Consider the following 21,019-nt stretch of genomic DNA (forward strand, 5'->3'; position numbering starts at 1 on the left):
AGAAACGACGAGAAATTACATTGATTCATTTAAAACAACAAATGCAGCCAAAAGGCACCAATAAAAAACATACACCAAACCAGTTCCGGCAGTGACTTGACTTCACCCTTGAACTTTTCGAAGGCACGTGCTAGAATGTTAATCCACTAGAAACCACTTGTCACTGGTCAACTGGAGTTTCCACCGGGGTTGGTAATAAGCGTCCTGTGAATAACACTTTCTGATTTGCTGGCTCAACCACAACGTGGCTGAGTCACTGGACACGTGTGCTGTCACACTTCCTTGCCTGAAAAAGACGGCATCACTCAAGTCATCCAGTGACAAATTAAATTATGTCTCCAACACGTGAGCTGGGTCTTGTCTGTGATTTTTTTTTTAGAAGAATGGTCAGTGTCCCAGCAGAAATTAGAATGACTGAATGGTGGTTTCGAATAGCGCTGCGTCATCTGAGCTAGGGTTTCTGGGAAATTTGACTAAAGCACTGTCATAGAGAAGACAAAGTGTCATGTGGAGTCACTGTGTGTATTTAGTGCTTTTGTAAACTGCTTACACAACTACCCAGTCACTTTCAGGCGAAAAGGGATGTGGCCAGGTGTATATTACACTGAATGCGAAGGCCAAGAAAAAATGACCAGTACACTTTAAGGGCAAAAAAATATCATTATCTCTTTGCCAAGAAACCATTGCCACTACTCCTGTGCAATGAAACCGTTGCCACTATCCCTTTGCGAAGAAACCATTGCCACTACCCTTTTGCAAAGAAACCACTGCCACTATACTATTGTCAAAGAACTCATTGCCGCTACCCTTTTGGTGAGAATCCTGACTTTGCCCCGTCCCAAGAAACCACTGTCTCTACCCTTTTGCAAAAAAACCATTCACGCTACCCCTTTGCAAAGAAACCATTGTCACTACCCTTTTGCAAACAAACCATTTCACTCCCCTTTTTGGTAAGAATCCTGACAATACCCCCTTCCCAAGAAACCATTGCCTCTACCGCTTTGCAAAGAACTCATTGCCACTATCCCTTTTCAAAGATACCACTGCCTCGTTGTCAAGAACCCACTCACTTCCTTTTGCCACAAAACCATTAGCATTGTTTGCAAAGAAACCAATGTCACTACTTTGTTGCCAAGAATCCATTCCTACTACCTCTTTGCCAAAACCATTACGCTTAGAAAATGTTGTCCCAAACTCATTGCCTAGAAGCCATTTCTGCTACCACTTACCCCTTTTTCGAAAACACCCTACCATTTAACAACAAACCATTGTCCCTTCGCCTCTGCCAAAAATCCAGTACCATGACCTCTTTGACAAGGAACTATTGCCATCACTCCTTTCCCAGTCACTACCCCTTTCCTATAAACCATTGTCACAACCTTTTTGCCAGGAACCAGTTGCCTCTGACTTGTTGCTACTATCCTTCTGCAAAGATACAGTTGCCCCTACTCCTCTGCAAGGAAACTGTTGCATCTACCCCTCTGCAAAGAAACCATGGCCACTACCACTCTACAAATAAACCATTGCCACTACCCTACTTCAAGGAGACCATTGCCACTATCCTTCTGCAAAGATACAGTTGCCCCTACCCCTCTGCAAAGAAACCGTTACCACTACCCCTCTGCAAAGAAACCATTGCCACTACCCCTCTGCAAAGAAACCATTGCCCCTACCTCTCTGCAAAGAAGGCTTGCTAGTACCACTCCCCAAAGAACCCATTGCCCCTACCACTCCACAAAGAACTTATTGCCCCTACCACTCCCCAAAGAACTCATTGCCCCTACCGCTCTACAAAGAGACCATTGCCCCTCCCGCTCTGCAAAGAGACCATTGCCACTCCCGCTCTGCAAAGAGACCATTGCCACTCCCGCTCTGCAAAGAGACCATTGCCACTCCCGCTCTGCAAAGAGACCATTGCCACTCCCGCTCTGCAAAGAGACCATTGCCACTATCCTGCAAATATACAGTTGCCCCTACCCCTCTGCAAAGAAACCGTTGTCACTACCCCTCTGCAAAAAAAACGTTGCCACTACCGCTCTGCAAAGAGACGGTTGCCCCTACTTCTCTGCAAAGATACTCTTGCCCCTATTCCTCTGCAACAAAACCATTGCCCCACCACTCTGCAAAGAAACCATTGCCCTACCGCTCTGCAAAGAGACCGTTGCCACTATCTGCAAAGATACTGTTGCCCCTACTTCTCTGCAAAGATAGTCTTGCCCCTACCCTCTGCAAAGAAACCATTGCCCCTCCCCTCTGCAAAGAAACCATTGCTCCTACCGCTCTGCAAAGAGACCATTGCCCCTACCGCTCTGCAAAGAGACCATTGCCCCTACCGCTCTGCAAATAGACCATTGCCCCTACCGCTCTGCAAATAGACCATTGCCCCTACCGCTCTGCAAATAGACCATTGCCACTACCGCTCTGCAAAGAGGCCATTGCCACTACCGCTCTGCAAAGAGACCATTGCCACTACCGCTCTGCAAAGAGACCATTGCCACTACCGCTCTGCAAAGAGACCATTGCCACTACCGCTCTGCAAAGAGACCATTGCCACTACCGCTCTGCAAAGAGGCCATTGCCACTACCGCTCTGCAAAGAGACCATTGCCACTCCCGCTCTGCAAAGAGACCAATGCCACTCCCGCTCTGCAAAGAGACCATTGCCACTCCCGCTCTGCAAAGAGACCATTGCCACTCCCGCTCTGCAAACAGACCATTGCCACTCCCGCTCTGCAAAGAGACCATTGCCACTCCCGCTCTGCAAAGAGACCATTGCCACTCCCGCTCTGCAAAGAGACCATTGCCACTCCCGTTCTGCAAAGAGACCATTGCCACTCCCGCTCTGCAAAGAGACCAATGCCACTCCCGCTCTGCAAAGAGACCATTGCCACTACCGATCTGCAAAGAGACCAATGCCACTACCGCTCTGCAAAGAGACCATTGCCACTCCCGCTCTGCAAAGAGACCAATGCCACTCCCGCTCTGCAAAGAGACCATTGCCACTCCCGCTCTGCAAAGAGACCATTGCCACTACCGCTCTGCAAAGAGACCAATGCCACTACCGCTCTGCAAAGAGACCATTGCCACTCCCGCTCTGCAAAGAGACCATTGCCACTCCCGCTCTGCAAAGAGACCATTGCCACTCCCGCTCTGCAAAGAGACCAATGCCACTCCCGCTCTGCAAAGAGACCATTGCCACTCCCGCTCTGCAAAGAGACCAATGCCACTCCCGCTCTGCAAAGAGACCAATGCCACTCCCGCTCTGCAAAGAGACCATTGCCACTCCCGCTCTGCAAAGAGACCATTGCCACTCCCGCTCTGCAAAGAGACCATTGCCACTCCCGCTCTGCAAAGAGACCATTGCCACTCCCGCTCTGCAAAGAGACCATTGCCACTCCCGCTCTGCAAAGAGACCATTGCCACTCCCGCTCTGCAAAGAGACCATTGCCACTCCCGCTCTGCAAAGAGACCATTGCCACTCCCGCTCTGCAAAGAGACCATTGCTACTACCGCTCTGCAAAGAGACCGTTGCCCCTCCCCCTCTGCAAAGAAATCGTTGCCCCTCCCGCTCTGCAAAGAGACCATTGCCACTCCCGCTCTGCAAAGAGACCATTGCCACTCCCGCTCTGCAAAGAGACCAATGCCACTCCCGCTCTGCAAAGAGACCATTGCCACTACCGCTCTGCAAAGAGACCATTGCCACTACCGCTCTGCAAAGAGACAGTTGCCACTATCTGTCTGCAAAGATACTGTTGCCCCTACTTCTCTGCAAAGATACTGTTGCCCCTACCCTCTGCAAATAAACCATTGCCCCCACCCCACTGCAAAGAAACCATTGCCACTACCGCTCTGCAAATAGACCATTGCCACTCCCGCTCTGCAAAGAGACCAATGCCACTCCCGCTCTGCAAAGAGACCATTGCCACTCCCGCTCTGCAAAGAGACCATTGCCACTCCCGCTCTGCAAAGAGACCAATGCCACTCCCGCTCTGCAAAGAGACCATTGCCACTACCGCTCTGCAAAGAGACCAATGCCACTCCCGCTCTGCAAAGAGACCAATGCCACTCCCGCTCTGCAAAGAGACCGTTGCCACTACCGCTCTGCAAAGAGACAGTTGCCACTATCTGTCTGCAAAGATACTGTTGCCCCTACTTCTCTGCAAAGATACTCTTGCCCCTACCCTCTGCAAATAAACCATTGCCCCCACCCCTCTGCAAAGAAACCATTGCCCCCACCCCTCTGCAAAGAAACCATTGCCCCTACCGCTCTGCAAAGAGACCATTGCCACTCCCGCTCTGCAAAGAGACCATTGCCACTCCCGCTCTGCAAAGAGACCAATGCCACTCCCGCTCTGCAAAGAGACCATTGCCACTCCCGCTCTGCAAAGAGACCAATGCCACTCCCGCTCTGCAAAGAGACCAATGCCACTCCCGCTCTGCAAAGAGACCATTGCCACTCCCGCTCTGCAAAGAGACCATTGCCACTCCCGCTCTGCAAAGAGACCATTGCCACTCCCGCTCTGCAAAGAGACCATTGCCACTCCCGCTCTGCAAAGAGACCATTGCCACTCCCGCTCTGCAAAGAGACCATTGCCACTCCCGCTCTGCAAAGAGACCATTGCCACTCCCGCTCTGCAAAGAGACCATTGCCACTCCCGCTCTGCAAAGAGACCGTTGCCCCTCCCCCTCTGCAAAGAAATCGTTGCCCCTCCCGCTCTGCAAAGAGACCATTGCCACTCCCGCTCTGCAAAGAGACCATTGCCACTACCGCTCTCCAAAGAGACCAATGCCACTCCCGCTCTGCAAAGAGACCATTGCCACTACCGCTCTGCAAAGAGACAGTTGCCACTATCTGTCTGCAAAGATACTGTTGCCCCTACTTCTCTGCAAAGATACTCTTGCCCCTACCCTCTGCAAATAAACCATTGCCCCCACCCCACTGCAAAGAAACCATTGCCACTACCGCTCTGCAAATAGACCATTGCCACTACCGCTCTGCAAAGAGACCATTGCCACTCCCGCTCTGCAAAGAGACCATTGCCACTCCCGCTCTGCAAAGAGACCAATGCCACTCCCGCTCTGCAAAGAGACCATTGCCACTCCCGCTCTGCAAAGAGACCAATGCCACTCCCGCTCTGCAAAGAGACCATTGCCACTCCCGCTCTGCAAAGAGACCAATGCCACTCCCGCTCTGCAAAGAGACCATTGCCACTCCCGCTCTGCAAAGAGACCAATGCCACTCCCGCTCTGCAAAGAGACCAATGCCACTCCCGCTCTGCAAAGAGACCAATGCCACTCCCGCTCTGCAAAGAGACCAATGCCACTCCCGCTCTGCAAAGAGACCAATGCCACTCCCGCTCTGCAAAGAGACCAATGCCACTCCCGCTCTGCAAAGAGACCATTGCCACTCCCGCTCTGCAAAGAGACCATTGCCACTACCGCTCTGCAAAGAGACCAATGCCACTCCCGCTCTGCAAAGAGACCATTGCCACTCCCGCTCTGCAAAGAGGCCAATGCCACTCCCGCTCTGCAAAGAGACCAATGCCACTCCCGCTCTGCAAAGAGACCATTGCCACTCCCGCTCTGCAAAGAGACCATTGCCACTACCGCTCTGCAAAGAGACCATTGCCACTACCGCTCTGCAAAGAGACCATTGCCACTACCGCTCTGCAAAGAGACCATTGCCCCTACTCCTCTGCAAAGAAATCGTTGCCACTATCCCCCTGCAAAGAAACTGTTGCTATTACTTCGTTGCTAATAAATAATTTCTATCCATTTGCAGAAACCATTGCGCCTTTGCTAAGGAACCTCATTGTCTAGAAACAATTGCCACAATTTCTTTGCTCAAAAAAAAGTTTTTGCAAATAGGTAGCGATGATTTCTCGACCTTTGTGGAACCCATTGCCACCACCTTTGTGCCAGAGAAGTGTCCCCATTCTATTAATGATTGAATAAGATGAAGCATGCCGCTCTTCTACTTTAAAGCCAGCCTAGGCAGCTGCACCACCACAATGCTACAAATGGCCTAAAAACGACCGTGTTCGAATGGGACGGGAGCGCACAAGTGCCAAAATGTCCTTTTGCCCAGAGCTTCAAATATATCTAGGCTAGAAGACTGCGAGGTACCGTTGGCGAAGAATCCAGGACCAGCTGAAGGCCAGGGAGGAAGAAAGAGGCAACCTGCTAGAAGAGAGTGCCAAACATGAGGCTTGTGGGAGGCACCCTCTCATGCAAAGAGCCCTTCGCTGAAAGGAAAAAAAAGTTTACAAATCATGAAAAGCCGCAGCCGGAATGAAAAGAGCAGGAGCTGGTGAACCGCACTGCGGGGAGGGGGGCAGTAACCCGAGATGCCCGCCCCAGGGGTGGACTGGTGTCTATTCCTGGTACTTCCTGGTGGCGCTCACCTGCGCCCGGACCCGCCCCCGCTGTAGTATTACCGAGGCCGGGAGAGGAGGAAACGAAACCAGCGCGGGCCATGAGCGGCGGCGAGGCGGCCTGCACTCCCACCGCACCGGCAGGTGAGTGCGGGACGGGCACAGAGCCGCAGAGGCTCGGGGGTCTCACCGCAGACGATTCATAGGAAAGGGGGAGACCTCTGGGACCCAGACAAGTAGAAAGAAAATCCCAGTCACGACTGTAACTAGTATAAGCGCACTGCTGTCAATATCTGTGCACCCGAACGAATATTAGAAGGTTTGCAGGGCCTCGCTCAGTCGGTGCAGTTCCAGGGGTGTGACTCTCAAATTTACCAACTAAAAAAGCGGTGGGCTATAGGAGGAAGGTGAGGGGACTCGGGTGGGTCTGGTGTGGTCTGTTCCCACGAGGGACAGGGGTGGGTCTGGTGTGGTCTGTTCCCACGAGGGACAGGGGTGGGTCTGGTGTGGTCTGTTCCCACGAGGGACAGGGTTGGGTCTGGTGTGGTCTGTTCCCACGAGGGACAGGGTTGGGTCTGGTGTGGTCTGTTCCCACGAGGGACAGGGTTGGGTCTGGTGTGGTCTGTTCCCACGAGGGACACGGGTGGGTCTTGTGTGGTCTGTTCCCACGAGGGACAGGGTTGGGTCTGGTGTGGTCTGTTCCCACGAGGGACACAGGTGGGTCTTGTGTGGTCTGTTCCCACGAGGGACAGGGGTGGGTCTTGTGTGGTCTGTTCCCACGAGGGACACGGGTGGGTCTTGTGTGGTCTGTTCCCACGAGGGACAGGGGTGGGTCTGGTGTGGTCTGTTTCCACGAGGGACAGGGGTGGGTCTGGTGTGGTCTGTTCCCACGAGGGACAGGGGTGGGTCTGGTGTGGTCTGTTCCCACGAGGGACAGGGGTGGGTCTGGTGTGGTCTGTTCCCACGAGGGACAGGGTTGGGTCTGGTGTGGTCTGTTCCCACGAGGGACACGGGTGGGTCTTGTGTGGTCTGTTCCCACGAGGGACAGGGGTGGGTCTGGTGTGGTCTGTTCCCACGAGGGACAGGGGTGGGTCTGGTGTGGTCTGTTCCCACGAGGGACAGGGGTGGGTCTGGTGTGGTCTGTTCCCACGAGGGACAGGGTTGGGTCTGGTGTGGTCTGTTCCCACGAGGGACAGGGGTGGGTCTGGTGTGGTCTGTTCCCACGAGGGACAGGGGTGGGTCTGGTGTGGTCTGTTCCCACGAGGGACAGGGGTAGGTCTGGTGTGGTCTGTTCCCACGAGGGACACAGGTGGGTCTGGTGTGGTCTGTTTCCACGAGGGACACAGGTGGGTCTGGTGTGGTCTGGTGTGGTCTGTTTCCACGAAGGACAGGGGTGGGTCTGGTGTGGTCTGTTCCCACGAGGGACAGGGGTGGGTCTAGTGTGGTCTGTTCCCACGAGGGGCACGGGTGGGTCTGGTGTGGTCTGTTCCCACGAGGGACACGGGTGGGTCTGGTGTGGTCTGTTTCCACGAGGGACAAGGGTGGGTCTGGTGTGGTCTGTTCCCACGAGGGACACGGGTGGGTCTGGTGTGGTCTGTTTCCACGAGGGACAAGGGTGGGTCTGGTGTGGTCTGTTCCCACGAGGGACACGGGTGGGTCTGGTGTAGTCTGTTCCCACGAGGGACAGGGGTGGGTCTGGTGTGGTCTGGTCCCACGAGGGACACGAGTGGGTCTGGTGTGGTCTGTTCCCACGAGGGATAGGGGTGGGTCTGGTGTGGTCTGTTCCCACGAGGGACAGGGGTGGGTCTGGTGTGGTCTGTTCCCACGAGGGACAAGGGTGGGTCTGGTGTGGTCTGTTCCCACGAGGGACACGGGTGGGTCTGGTGTGGTCTGTTCCCACGAGGGACACGGGTGGGTCTGGTGTGGTCTGTTTCCACGAGGGACAGGGGTGGGTCTGGCGTGGTCTGTTCCCACGAGGGACAGGGGTGGGTCTGGTGTGGTCTGTTCCCACGAGGGACAAGGGTGGGTCTGGTGTGGTCTGTTCCCACGAGGGACAGGGGTGGGTCTGGTGTGGTCTGTTCCCACGAGGGACACGGGTGGGTCTGGTGTGGTCTGTTCCCACAAGGGACACGGGTGGGTCTGGTGTGGTCTGTTTCCACGAGGGACAGGGGTGGGTCTGGCGTGGTCTGTTTCCACGAGGGACACGGGTGGGTCTGGTGTGGTCTGTTTCCACGAAGGACAGGGGTGGGTCTGGTGTGGTCTGTTCCCACGAGGGACAGGGGTGGGTCTAGTGTGGTCTGTTCCCACGAGGGACAGGGGTGGGTCTGGTGTGGTCTGTTCCCACGAGGGACACAGGTGGGTCTGGTGTGGTCTGTTTCCACGAGGGACACAGGTGGGTCTGGTGTGGTCTGTTTCCACGAGGGACACGGGTGGGTCTGGTGTGGTCTGTTTCCACGAGGGACACGAGTGGGTCTGGTGTGGTCTTTTTCCACGAGGGACACGGGTGGGTCTGGTGTGGTCTGTTTCCACGAGGGACACGGGTGGGTCTGGTGTGGTCTTTTTCCACGAGGGACACGGGTGGGTCTGGTGTGGTCTGTTCCCACGAGGGACAGGGTTGGGTGTGGTGTGGTCTGTTTCCACGAGGGACACAGGTGGGTCTGGTGTGGTCTGTTCCCACGAGGGACAGGGGTAGGTCTGGTGTGGTCTGTTCCCACGAGGGACAGGGTTGGGTGTGGTGTGGTCTGTTTCCACGAGGGACACAGGTGGGTCTGGTGTGGTCTGTTTCCACGAGGGACACGGGTGGGTCTGGTGTGGTCTGTTTCCACGAGGGACACGGGTGGGTCTGGTGTGGTCTGTTACCACGAGGGACACGGGTGGGTCTGGTGTGGTCTTTTTCCACGAGGGACACGGGTGGGTCTGGTGTGGGCTGTTTCCACGAGGGACAGGGGTGGGTCTGGCGTGGTCTGTTTCCACGAGGGACACGGGTGGGTCTGGTGTGGTCTGTTTCCACGAAGGACAGGGGTGGGTCTGGTGTGGTCTGTTCCCACGAGGGACAGGGGTAGGTCTAGTGTGGTCTGTTCCCACGAGGGACAGGGGTGGGTCTGGTGTGGTATGTTCCCACGAGGGACAGGGGTAGGTCTGGTGTGGTCTGTTCCCACGAGGGACAGGGTTGGGTGTGGTGTGGTCTGTTTCCACGAGGGACACAGGTGGGTCTGGTGTGGTCTGTTTCCACGAGGGACACGGGTGGGTCTGGTGTGGTCTGTTTCCACGAGGGACACGGGTGGGTCTGGTGTGGTCTGTTTCCACGAGGGACACGGGTGGGTCTGGTGTGGTCTTTTTCCACGAGGGACACGGGTGGGTCTGGTGTGGTCTGTTCCCACGAGGGACACGGGTGGGTCTGGTGTGGTCTGTTCCCACGAGGGACACGGGTGGGTCTGGTGTGGTCTGTTTCCACGAGGGACAGGGTTGGTACTAGAGATGCCACCTTTTAAAAAGAAAAGTCCCGACCTTTGTTGTAGTTTCAGGAGTGTGCCAAGTGCTGGACACGATATTAAACAGGACTATAAATAAAATCGAATGTATTAATTTGTAACATGAGTTTTGTGACTGTATTTACTTTGTCTGGGGTAGAGTAAGCAGCTCCAGAACACATTTATTTATTTATTTTTTTAATTTTTTTAGTTTTTTCCCCATTTTAGGTTTGTACAGGGCACACATTTGCACAAAAAATAAAAAAATAAAAATTAACATATACATTAATACAACATAACGACTTAATCCACATCATATAATCCAATAACATGTCATAACCTATACAGATCAAAGCAGTATAAGCAATCGCACTACATTTGCAGCCAACCTTCATCAAATACAATCGAAGCAGAAAAACATAAATACATCCTACCCTGGATCTATATCTCTCCATCTTTGAATAGGTTCCCAAATTTCCTTCCCTATTTTCCTAGCCTTTACCCCTTTCTTACTATAAATTGCCTTTTCAAGATTGTAGACAGACAACAGTTTTGCTAACCATTGGTGGAACGTAGGTGGTATGCGTTCCAACCAGGCTGTAGCAATGCAAAGTCTCAAAACGGCCATTGCCAAAAATATAAAATATTCAAAGTACTCTTGGATATCACTCTGGTTTATTCCCAGCATCACAACTACTGGGGTAAGTGTAGTTTCAATCCTTAACTCATTTTTTAAAAATAATTCAATTTCTTCACAAGTGGTTTTTAGATGAGTACATGTTGCAAACATATGAATAAGATCCGCTTCATTGCTATCACATCTCGGACATGTAACTCCAGCTATTCCTCCCCATTGCGCTATCCTCGCAGGTGTATAATATAATAGATAAAGGGTCTTATAATGTTGTGCCTGGAGTGATGCTGAACACAGAAGTTTCTGACCCAGTTCCAGAGATCTATAAAAACACTTCTTCTCCACTCCTAGTTTCTGAGTCCACTTCTTTTCAAACTTTTCCAAGTCATCAGCTTGATGCTCTATCAACTCAGAGTAAAATCTTCTTATTGTTCCATCTGTACCTTTCTCTATAATATCCAAAATAGAGTTTGTGTTAAATCCCGCCAATCCTCCAGTTTTAGTCGATATAAAACTTCTTATTTGCAAGTATTTGAAGAAATGAGTTGGGTCCAAACCATATATTGCCTGCAGACCAGAAAACTGCATTACCCCCTGTACTCCCATCATATCTCCCATCTTCATAATCCCACCTCTTATCCACTCATTAAACACCACTCCTGAGAATATTTCTTCAGGAAGACTGACAATATTCTTTAACCTAGTGTAAGCGTTATACCTCCCCAAACCGAACTTTTTCGCAAATGATATCCAAATTCCGTGTGCTGCTTTAATTGTTCTAAATTTAATCTTTTTAAAATAGCTTCGGTCAGTGATTTTCAAAAAAAGATTCTCAGCCTGATCTCCTAAGACCAATGTGTAGATTGCTAGGGTTCCTAACTGGTCTTGTCCTTCATTTTCCCCTGGACACGATATTAAACGGGACTATAAATAAAATCGAATGTATTAATTTGTAACATGAGTTTTGTGACTGTATTTACTTTGTCTGGGGTAGAGTAAGCAGCTCCAGAACACATTTAAATGTGTTTTATCTCTATATTGGCTGTTTGACGTATGTACAGATAAGTGCTAAAAATACCGGCTTTAGGTGATTAAAATACCAGTGGTGACGGCACAAAAGCGGCCAGGTGGCAACGCTGGTTGGTACTGATTTTCATTTGACGGGCCTCTGACGCGAGTACCTTAGTGGTTGAAAAACATGGGTGTGCTTAGAAGCCCGAGACAGGCACAGCTTTCCAAGCCTACTACTGCCAATGTTTGTGAATTCCAAAAAGTAGTACATTTGCAGCAATTGAAGGAGTACGTCTGTTCGCAGATTTACTACTTTTTGGGTATTGCCGGGGACTATATACATTTAAGTTCTCAATTTAAAAAAATGATCAAGTTAAAAGCTTTCAGTGAAATGAGAACAATGAGAAACACCAACAGCCATAGCGGACCAGAATCGGGGCCCCCAGGCGCAACCACCAAGGAGGGCCACACTGAGAAGGCAAAGCAACCCTGGCAAATTTTGTCATACCAGTCCCCGTATGGTGCATGGCGAGTGCAGCGAGCGAGCCTGTTACAAGGGGCGCTTGGGGAGGTTCTCCGCGCTAGAAAATGTTGGGGAAAATAGTGCATTCTACGACACGTGTTTCATTATATATTCAATGTATTAGTTTTTAAAGCATAGTAAATGATGACCTTACAGTGAAGCAGGCTACGGCAATCTTTATTGAGGTTCTTCAGCGATGCCCTCACTATCACCCTCCAACAGTGCCCCTCATCTCTCCATAGCCCCTCTCTCACATGTATTTGACTTGTTTCATAGTACCTCTCATATCAGTGTAGGGTGTTGGGTGTTGGGGCACCTTATATCACACATAAATATAGAGACAATGACGTGTACGTGTGTAAATCGGTGTATAGAAAATGTAACATAAGACAAAGGGTAATACAAGGTGTAGGTTTCACATGTCATCCATACTGGCAGGCATTTTTTATGAGGTCTTGGTCTGGGGAAGCACAACCTCAGGATTCAGAACATAACACACTGGTTAGGGTTGCCTTTGCTAATAATAATCTATTTCTACCCAAACAACCCGTTTCTAGCAAAATGAGGATAATGCAAGTCTGGGAAAAAATAACTTTCTAACCTAGCTTACGATTGTAATTTATGAACTGCACAGTGACAAAAGGATTTCTGTGACAAAAGCAGTAACCCTGAGCTATGTGCATAAAATACTGTTCTGTGATCTGCCTAGTACATACTTTTGCAGCAGACATATTAGCCCTCTGCGCTACCATGCACAAGTCAAAACTGCCCCTAGACAAAACTCTGATCTCTCCCCAGGAAGTACATTAATCACTAGAGTTATCTTGGCACTGTTATTGTTGCTTGAAAACTTTTGGACATACAAGGACTTCGACAGCACTTTTAAACCTGCCGCACTGCTACAAAACTAGCCCCCGGTAACAAAAGCAGCCCCCACCCTTTCAGCCTCCCGGAGAAACACCCGATGCCCAGTCCGGCCTTCCTACTAAGCCAAGAATGCTTTATGTGGTGTCACACACCAGACACACTCCTGAAGCTGTGCTTTTCCATGTTTGCTGGTACATTGTATTTTTAACATTCTGGTGTTTTTTACATACTTTTTTTTGGTTGTTTTGTTTTAGTTGTTGAAGAGATTTGAAGTATCTGTTAATTTGTTGCCGTTATTACAAAACTGATAAAAACGAGCTAGCGTATATGTGTACAAATATATATCTTCATTATCCTCTTTGCTGTCATTTGGTTCCCATTTCTCTCTCTTGCAGTTTCTTGCTCTCTCATCCTCTTTCCTTCTCCATTGATAGAATAAACTCCAACTGATAAATAACCATCTGCCTTTATGAAGGTGTGGGTGCGGCTTAAGGAGGATAAAGGAAAAAAGGGCTACATCGACTCCAGTCACTAATGAACATTAGACCATTGGAACTTTGAGCGCTCCATGAAAGACAATGGAGTGCTCCGGGCTTCTTCTGGTTGGTAGAAGCCCGTAGAGCAACATTCCAATGTTTTTTTTTCCTCACACGTCTTGGTGTGCACAAAGGCCTCTGAGAGCCCAAGGGGATTTAAAGCCCTCTCTTGCCTCGATAGGCCTTTGTTTTGACATTTTAGATGATTCTGCCCTCTATGGGCAGAATGTTCTACTAGCCTTAGAGCCCTCCACAGTGGGCTCTACTGTCCATTAAAGGCCCGCTCCCTTGTTAAAGGCACTCTCCTTCGACTCGGGCCTTCAACGCAGGAGTGGGCCTTTGAAGGCCAGTAGAGCTCACTATGGTGGGCTCTAAGGCTATATTGAGGAACTTGCTCGTTAGGTCTGAGAATTTAAACTATCTGACATTGAGCACCAGAAGACCTTTACATTCATAGGCCTTTCCTTAAAGGGGCTGGCCAGTGAATGATGTCACAATAAATTTCCAGCCAACGTCATAAAAAAAGCAACATTCTAGAACGCTCGTTGTTGGTGATAGAGATACTGGATTGGACAAAAAGAACTGTTCTTTCTGTCGTCTAGTCTCGAGGGCACCTTAAAGATTGTGATGCATGCATAAGATTTTGTATCAGCCTTGTCTGTGGTCGATAAGGTCACCTTGTGTGCACCATGTGTACCTTTCCTACCACTTGAGCCGGTTATTCACCAAACAAGACTTGTTTGTGCTGTACACATTCCATATTTAACAAGTGCACTAATGTGTACTATTTTTCTCTTTAGGAAGCTACAAAAAAATGGTCACCCCATAAATTAAGAGAATATGGTGGAAAAGCTGAAATGTGTCAACAGCATTCACCAAATTTCAGTGTTTATGGGTGCGCATGTGACTTTCAAGACGCAATAGGACTTTTTGCGAGCTTTGGGCAAGAATTGCCAAATTTGTGGGAAAAACATGGTTTTTAATTTACCATGGAAATTGCATCATAACCTTAACTGTAGTTGCACTATCGGTGTGTGTGTAGTTTGTGTATTTAAGTCCCAACCCCCATAGCTGAAGACTACACTTTCCTTAGCAACTACCTACTAATCAGATGCTGATACGGCTATCAGCGCCGGAACGCCTCTTTGCTGAGGCAGCTGTGCGCTATATAAGAATACTTAACATAACATAAGAATACTTAACATAACATATCTGCTGGTTCTCAGTGGCCTGGCAACCGGGCGCTGAATATGCTAAAACCACGATCCCCCTCTCCACTTCCCACTTCTGTGTAGCTTCCTTTTCCAGATCAGCATCTGGCTACAGACCGCTGTAGATGTCTATTGGCAGCACTGCTGAGTTCCATACTACCAGGACCTTGGCTTAATGCAAGGATTTACATTGTGCTGGCAACAAAACATGTCACTGGTGGAGCTGCTACTGTATTTTTCTGTTTCTCAATTTTAAGTACATGGAATTATGGCACCACCCGTGCACCGTGGGCCACGAAACCTTTTTGGTTTACGTGCGCTTTATAAATATGCTGTAACATACCATTATTTATTTTTTATATTACAGGCAAGCCAGACGTGTTGTATGTATCAATAAGGACTAGCTAAGGTTTAAGAGAAGTAGGAGACTCAGAGCAGTACGTCAAATAAGGAGAAACATTGTTTTCCTCATAACGGGCGCCGCGGAAGGACGAATAGGTCCAAGGAGGAACCAGACTGCAACACTCGGTCTCTTTCTCTGCCAGGCGACTCATGAAGCTTTTTACAAGACAAAACTGTTCAAGCTTGAGGGAATCCCCCTCTAACATTTACAGCGCCTTAGTGTGCACTTCACTTAGCCTAAAGATAACACAACCACTATAAGTTAATTTTTATCTGCACGTTTTGCACATATTGAAACGGTCCTGAGGAAAGCCAGCATAAAATCTATAAGGCACTGGCTGAAACCTGTAGACCACACTAGACGCTGGAGGTCATAATTAGCACTCCAATCAACGTCTACTTGCCTTTTATCCGCTAACAGAGGCCCAGTTTATTAAAATATTTTACCCTCGGGTACTGGGACCAGCTGTATAGCTTTTAAACTTCACCCTTCTCACCCAACTCACTGCACACTCAGCAACATACCAGCTCCGCAGTCACCTGGCGTTGAAGCACACCTGGGGCACATTCGGTGCCACTGCGGTGGGCCCGATGATGAAGCATGCCACCGACTAGGTCGGTGGGTGAGGGCTTTATAAGGAAAACAATGTTTCTCCTTATTTGACGTACTGCTCTGAGTCTCCTACTTCTCTTAAACCTTAGCTACTCCTTATTGATACATACATATAACCCAGGGGATACGGTCTAGCCTATCTAGTCCTCTCTCTTTCTCATTGATTAAAGCAAGCCAGACGTGTTGCCTTTGCCAAATGCTTGCTTTCTTATAGACATGGTTGCTATTCTTCGTCCGCTTTCTCCAATCACAAAATATCTTTTTTCCTGTGTTCTTGTCCCCCTCTCTCTTTGTCTCCCCATCACCTTGCACCCTCTCCAAAAGCTGTTCTGCCATTTTCTGCCTCCTGCGTCTGCCATGTTTTGTCGCTATGCGGCACTGTTTTCTTTTGTTCATGTCCCCCTCTTCTCATCTTTCCACCTCCACCCTCACACTCTGCATAGGCTCTCCTGACCCTTCCTGCACACTGCAGCTCCACCATTGTTGAAGGAGCTGTAAGGTTGTTTTTTCCTGCTCCTCTTGCTGTCTGGGCATTCTCATGTGTCCCAAGCCACCCAGATCCTTTGCATAGGCTATCCCTGGCCCTTCCTGCAACCTTGTACTAGCTGGTCTTCTACTCCTTTGTCCCGGGGATGTCCCCATTCAATCCACACTGATAGGCCCCGCCCCTTCCTGCACATCATGGCTGGCATGTTGTGTCTTATGGTCACAGTTTGTTTCGACTTATTCTGCTTTCCCATCTCTCCACGCCTCTTTAACTATGCTGCAGCCTTTGTATAGGAGGTCCTTGTTCCATTGTGTATTGTGTGCGAGTCAAGTTGTGTCACGAGTACAGATGTACACCCCCCAGACTTCCGGTCATACACTTTGTCCAGCCTTTAGCTGTGTCTGGTCCATCCCACATTTTTAGAATGTCCACTTGAAAAACAATAACCTACCATAAATCTGATTGGTCTAAAGTTTGGAAATGCCTTTGCAAAGTGTTTGCAGACATGTGCCTACTACTAGTGTGTACTATGGTTGGCCAGTGGTACCCTACGACATCTGTGTTCACTGATGGGGCTGAAGAAGCGCTACTTACTTTCACTTTAATAAAGAAGGATGGGTGTGGCCAGAGAGCACGCTTCAAGATTTGTTCTCCACAAGAAATATAGTAATGGTGGATATATAGTATTGGTGGATGTTGTCGAACACAAGGGCCTCGCGCGTCTACCTGTTATAAGAGGAAATCATTAACTGCAAGATGTACAAGGCAGTTTTTGGTCTTTGGTCAGAGTTTGCAATAGAAAACCTGCTTTTAGCAAGGTACTCAACCCATTTTTGCAGTAAGTAAATTATTTCCGACTCCTAAAGTGGCTTTAGAAATGGACACAAGGAATGATCTGGAAAGGGGGTGTTGTAGAAGCCTCTTCCAATTATTGAGCCCTAGTCATATGTATCGATGGTTTAGGAATGAAAAAGGGTTGTCGTAAACCATTGCGACCCAATGTGATTCTGATTTTTAAGAGCCGATCTACTGGCATAATACAGACAAAGGTCGGTTCTTAAAAATCTTTACTGGTCGCAAAAATACTGCCCACAATTTCCATCCAGTACTTTCTTTGTGACGCAATATTTGTACATATGGCCCTAGATTCTCAAAGCCCGGCTTTTAAAGGAGCACTTTCATACTTCTGAATAGATGGAATGTTGCCATGGGGATGCTTCTTAATTGAAAAGAAGCGCCAATTGTGTTGCCCAGGTGACCAACCACAGATTGAGGCATGATGTAATTGCAAGACATCGGGGAATGAATGTGGCATGGCGGCCCATGTTTGAATAATCTGATGAACTGTCAACAGATGAACTTGTAAACACATTCAAATGCCAAGGTGTCTGCACCTTTGTGTTCATTTCAGGAGCCTGGTGGATGTTACACCCACAGGAGCCAACGATGGCTGGATAGGACACAACTGCTTAGTAGGTCCCCATGGCAATGCTACCAATACTATTCAGGGGCGGGGTCATATAAAACATACTTGCAAGGGCTGAGAATGTAAAAATGTGTAAATATATGAATTGCAGATATGCACCGGTGCCTTGCCTATATTTAGCAATTTTGTGCAATTCTCACATTTGTAGGTGTACACTTGGAAATCTGACTTTTTGGAGTACACTTCTCCCATTTTTCCTTCACATGGAAAACATTGGGCCTTCCACTAAATTCCACTAAACAAAAAGCAAGGGTGTTTGAAGCGCTTTCATAATCCAAATGCTTATGTAGTAGTCTTTTTTGGAGTAATTGGCCATTTGTCTCAGGACCGAGGGTAGTACTGTCGACCAACACAAATATGGTCTGCAAAAATGTCGGCTAGTTAACCATACAGTGAGAAGTATAGATTTACTATCTTTATCTCCACATCTACTTACTTTGAGGATATGTTGGTAGTCGATATTGTGGAGTCCATCAAAGTGCCGGTTGATACTAAAACTTCAACATTGCGGTAAAAACCCTGGTAACTTTATAAAACCGTCATTGCACCTATAATTTCAATCTTAATTCAGACCCAGAGTACTTCCTCAATTACCGATGCTATCCCCCCCCCATGATTATTTGCTGTTGGTGCAAGTATACCTACATAGGGGCCGATTAGGATTGCGGTGAATCTGCATCCTCCGGGCCGGCGGAAGCCACCGGCGGCCTGGAGGATGTGGGTTCACCGCCTTGGTGAGGGAAAACACCAACCGCCACATTACGATGGCGTTGGGATCAGCGGCGGATGGCAAGTCCGTCCGCCGCTGATCTGCGGTGGGTGTCGCAAATATGGTGGCGGTGTCTGCAAGACACCGCCAGCCATATTACGATGAAGGCGGAAACATGCTTCTGTAGTAGGGGATCTCTGTGTATAGTCATAATCTAGTGAATAGTCCCGCCCATGTGCGTGGACCCCGGAGCAATCAAAAATAATCTCTTACAGTGTCAAAAAATGCAGAAATGCATAGACACTTAAGAGAGGATTTAAAGACAGATAATGCAGCCAAAAAAGGCTACACTGTCCAGTACTTCAACTAGAAATTCCACCACAAAATCCACAAAACAGCACAGCCTGTACAGATTTCCCTTGCTTAACAGCAAAATCCCTCAGGAATGATAGAGAGAAGAACCTGGACAGACAAGCCCCATAGGCTGCCATTATGAGGCTTAAATAGGATACTGTGCCTTTAAGGAACCTTCCAGAACCTTCTCCCAGAATGCATAGCAGGTCCAACTTAGTTTCAGTTCTTTTTTTCCGGCTCCTGCTAGCAGGACCCTGGAGCATTGCGCTCTCCCTTTTCAAGGGTTTTTGTTGGTGTTTTTACACTAAATTCGATTTGTGTACTTTTAAAGTACTTTAGTGACTTTCTTCTTGAGTTTCTGCACTCTTTTATTGTCCATAATGCCAGCATTATTTGACAAATGCCCGGAGTGCTCCAGGAAGAAGGCCAAGTCAGACCCCCATGAGGTCTGCATCCTCTGCCTTCCCTCTTCCCACATCCCTGAGGACTGTGTGATCTGCAGAGGCTTCTCTGGAAGGACCCTGAAGGAAAGGAGTAAAATCAGACTTCAGGGACTTGAAGAAAGAAGATTGAAGGCTCGAGGTGGGTCAGGAGGGGCTCCTTCTGCCCGTGCTGAGGCCTCTGGGGGGCTCCCCAGGGGCAGGAAGTCCAGCCAGCACCCGAGATCTCCGTCTGGGTCAGTTGCTCTGACCACGACGTCGAGGGGAAGGTCCACGGCCAGTTCCCGGTCTCCCCAGGGCTCTGGGTTGAGAAAACGTCACCCGTCGAGGGACGTGTTCCGGCCGCCGTCGAAGCCGGTGTCGATCTCCTCGGCGTCGCTGTCGGCGTCGAGTGGTCGACATCGTCGGCGCTCACCGTCGAGGCGACACCGCCGTTCGCCGTCAAGGACATCGTCGTCGAGGGGATCCTCGTCGTCGAGGCCGCCGTCGAGACGGGAGAAGTCTCCGGCGCCGAAGACGTCGACGTCGAGACGTTCGAAGAGATCGACGTCGAGACATTCCAAGAGATCGACGTCGAGACGGTCCAAGAGATCGACGTCTAAGCGATCCAAGAGGTCGACGTCGAGACGTACGAAGAGGTCGAGGTCGCCGTCGAGGCACCATCGCCCGTCGTCGAGATTTCGTGGCTCGTCCATCTGGTCGAGACGTAGACACCGGTCGACGTCGAAGAGTGAGAAACGGTCGACGCCGAAGGGCCGCTCGACGTCGAGGGATCCACGGTCGTCGTCTGGGCACCGATCTTCGGCGTCAGGAGGTCGTGTGGACAGGCCCAGGACTGTGGGGGGCTCCCCACAGTCAGGACATGATGGCTCGCCGGGAACGGCGTATTCCGAGGTCTATACCCCGAAGAAGCCTTCTGCGCTTCCTTCGCTGCCTCCTTTGCCAAGGGGTCCGCCTCCGAAGGCTCCGACCCCTCCTCCGTTGCCTCCTCTGCCGGCTCCGCAGGCCCCGCGTCCGGTGACTCCCCCACCCCCGGTTCCGCCGAGGGCGGTGTCGATACCCAAGTATCCGACGCCACCGAAGAAGACTCCTAGGAAGCCTAGGAACTCTGAACCGGAGAGGCCAAAGGAACGTCCGAGACCCAAGAGATCGAGGTCTCGCTCGGGGAGGGACAGGTCTAGGAGTGGACGCGGCTCTTCATCAAGATCCAGGCATCACCATAGGAGGCGTCGGTCCAGGTCACGTTCTGCATCTGGGACCCGTTCTTACTCGCCCACGCTGTCTGATTCGCCGGAGACTAGGGTGTCTCCTATAGACTATATCGGCACCTTCCAAGAGGTTCTCCTACGTGGAGCGGCGAAGTTGGGGATCAAGGTTGAAGCGCCTACTCCTTCGACTTCTGTGATCTTTGAGACATTGCATAAAAAACACATGTCTCGCCCCCTGCTGCCTCTGGTGCCGGGGCTCCTTGAGCCGGCTGAGCAACTCTTCCTGACGCCGGCAGTGGTGAAGTCTGCGCCGTCCAGGATCCTCAAAAAGTACAGAGCTCCGGACTCGGACCCAGCCTTCTTGAGGAAGGACCCGGTGCCGGATTCGGTGATTGTGACGGCGGCCTGGAAGCTTCATGCCACCTCACCTGCATCCACGGTACCTCCGGACAAAGAGAGCCGCTGGATCGACTCTGCTGGTCGTAAAGCGTGTGGTACGTCCTCCTCTTCGATGAAGGCCGCCAGTGACTCGGCGTTGCTGGGGCATTACGACCGGGCACTATGGGACTCGATGGAGCAGTTTGCGGACCTTGTTCCTCGAGACCGCAGAGAGGACTTCATGGAGATCGTCCAGGAGGGGATGCTGGTCTCTAACCAGGCCATTAGCGCCGCGGCGGATATCTCCTTGCTGTCAG

At 50.2% G+C, this 21,019-nt stretch overlaps 1 protein-coding gene across 1 annotated transcript in view; it reads left to right on the forward strand.

Moving 5' to 3' along the window:
- The first annotated feature begins 6,306 nt into the window (after window positions 1-6,306).
- The window catches only part of LOC144799533 (uncharacterized), a 64,695-nt gene continuing 49,982 nt past the window's right edge, over window positions 6,307-21,019 (forward strand). Inside the window, exon 1 of the mRNA XM_078670900.1 lies at window positions 6,307-6,517. The gene's annotated coding sequence lies outside the window, so the exon portion shown is untranslated. The remainder of the gene's footprint in view (window positions 6,518-21,019) is intronic.

The sequence above is a fragment of the Lissotriton helveticus genome, chromosome 12, assembly GCF_964261635.1.
Source record: "Lissotriton helveticus chromosome 12, aLisHel1.1, whole genome shotgun sequence".
NCBI classification, from domain to species: domain Eukaryota; kingdom Metazoa; phylum Chordata; class Amphibia; order Caudata; family Salamandridae; genus Lissotriton; species Lissotriton helveticus.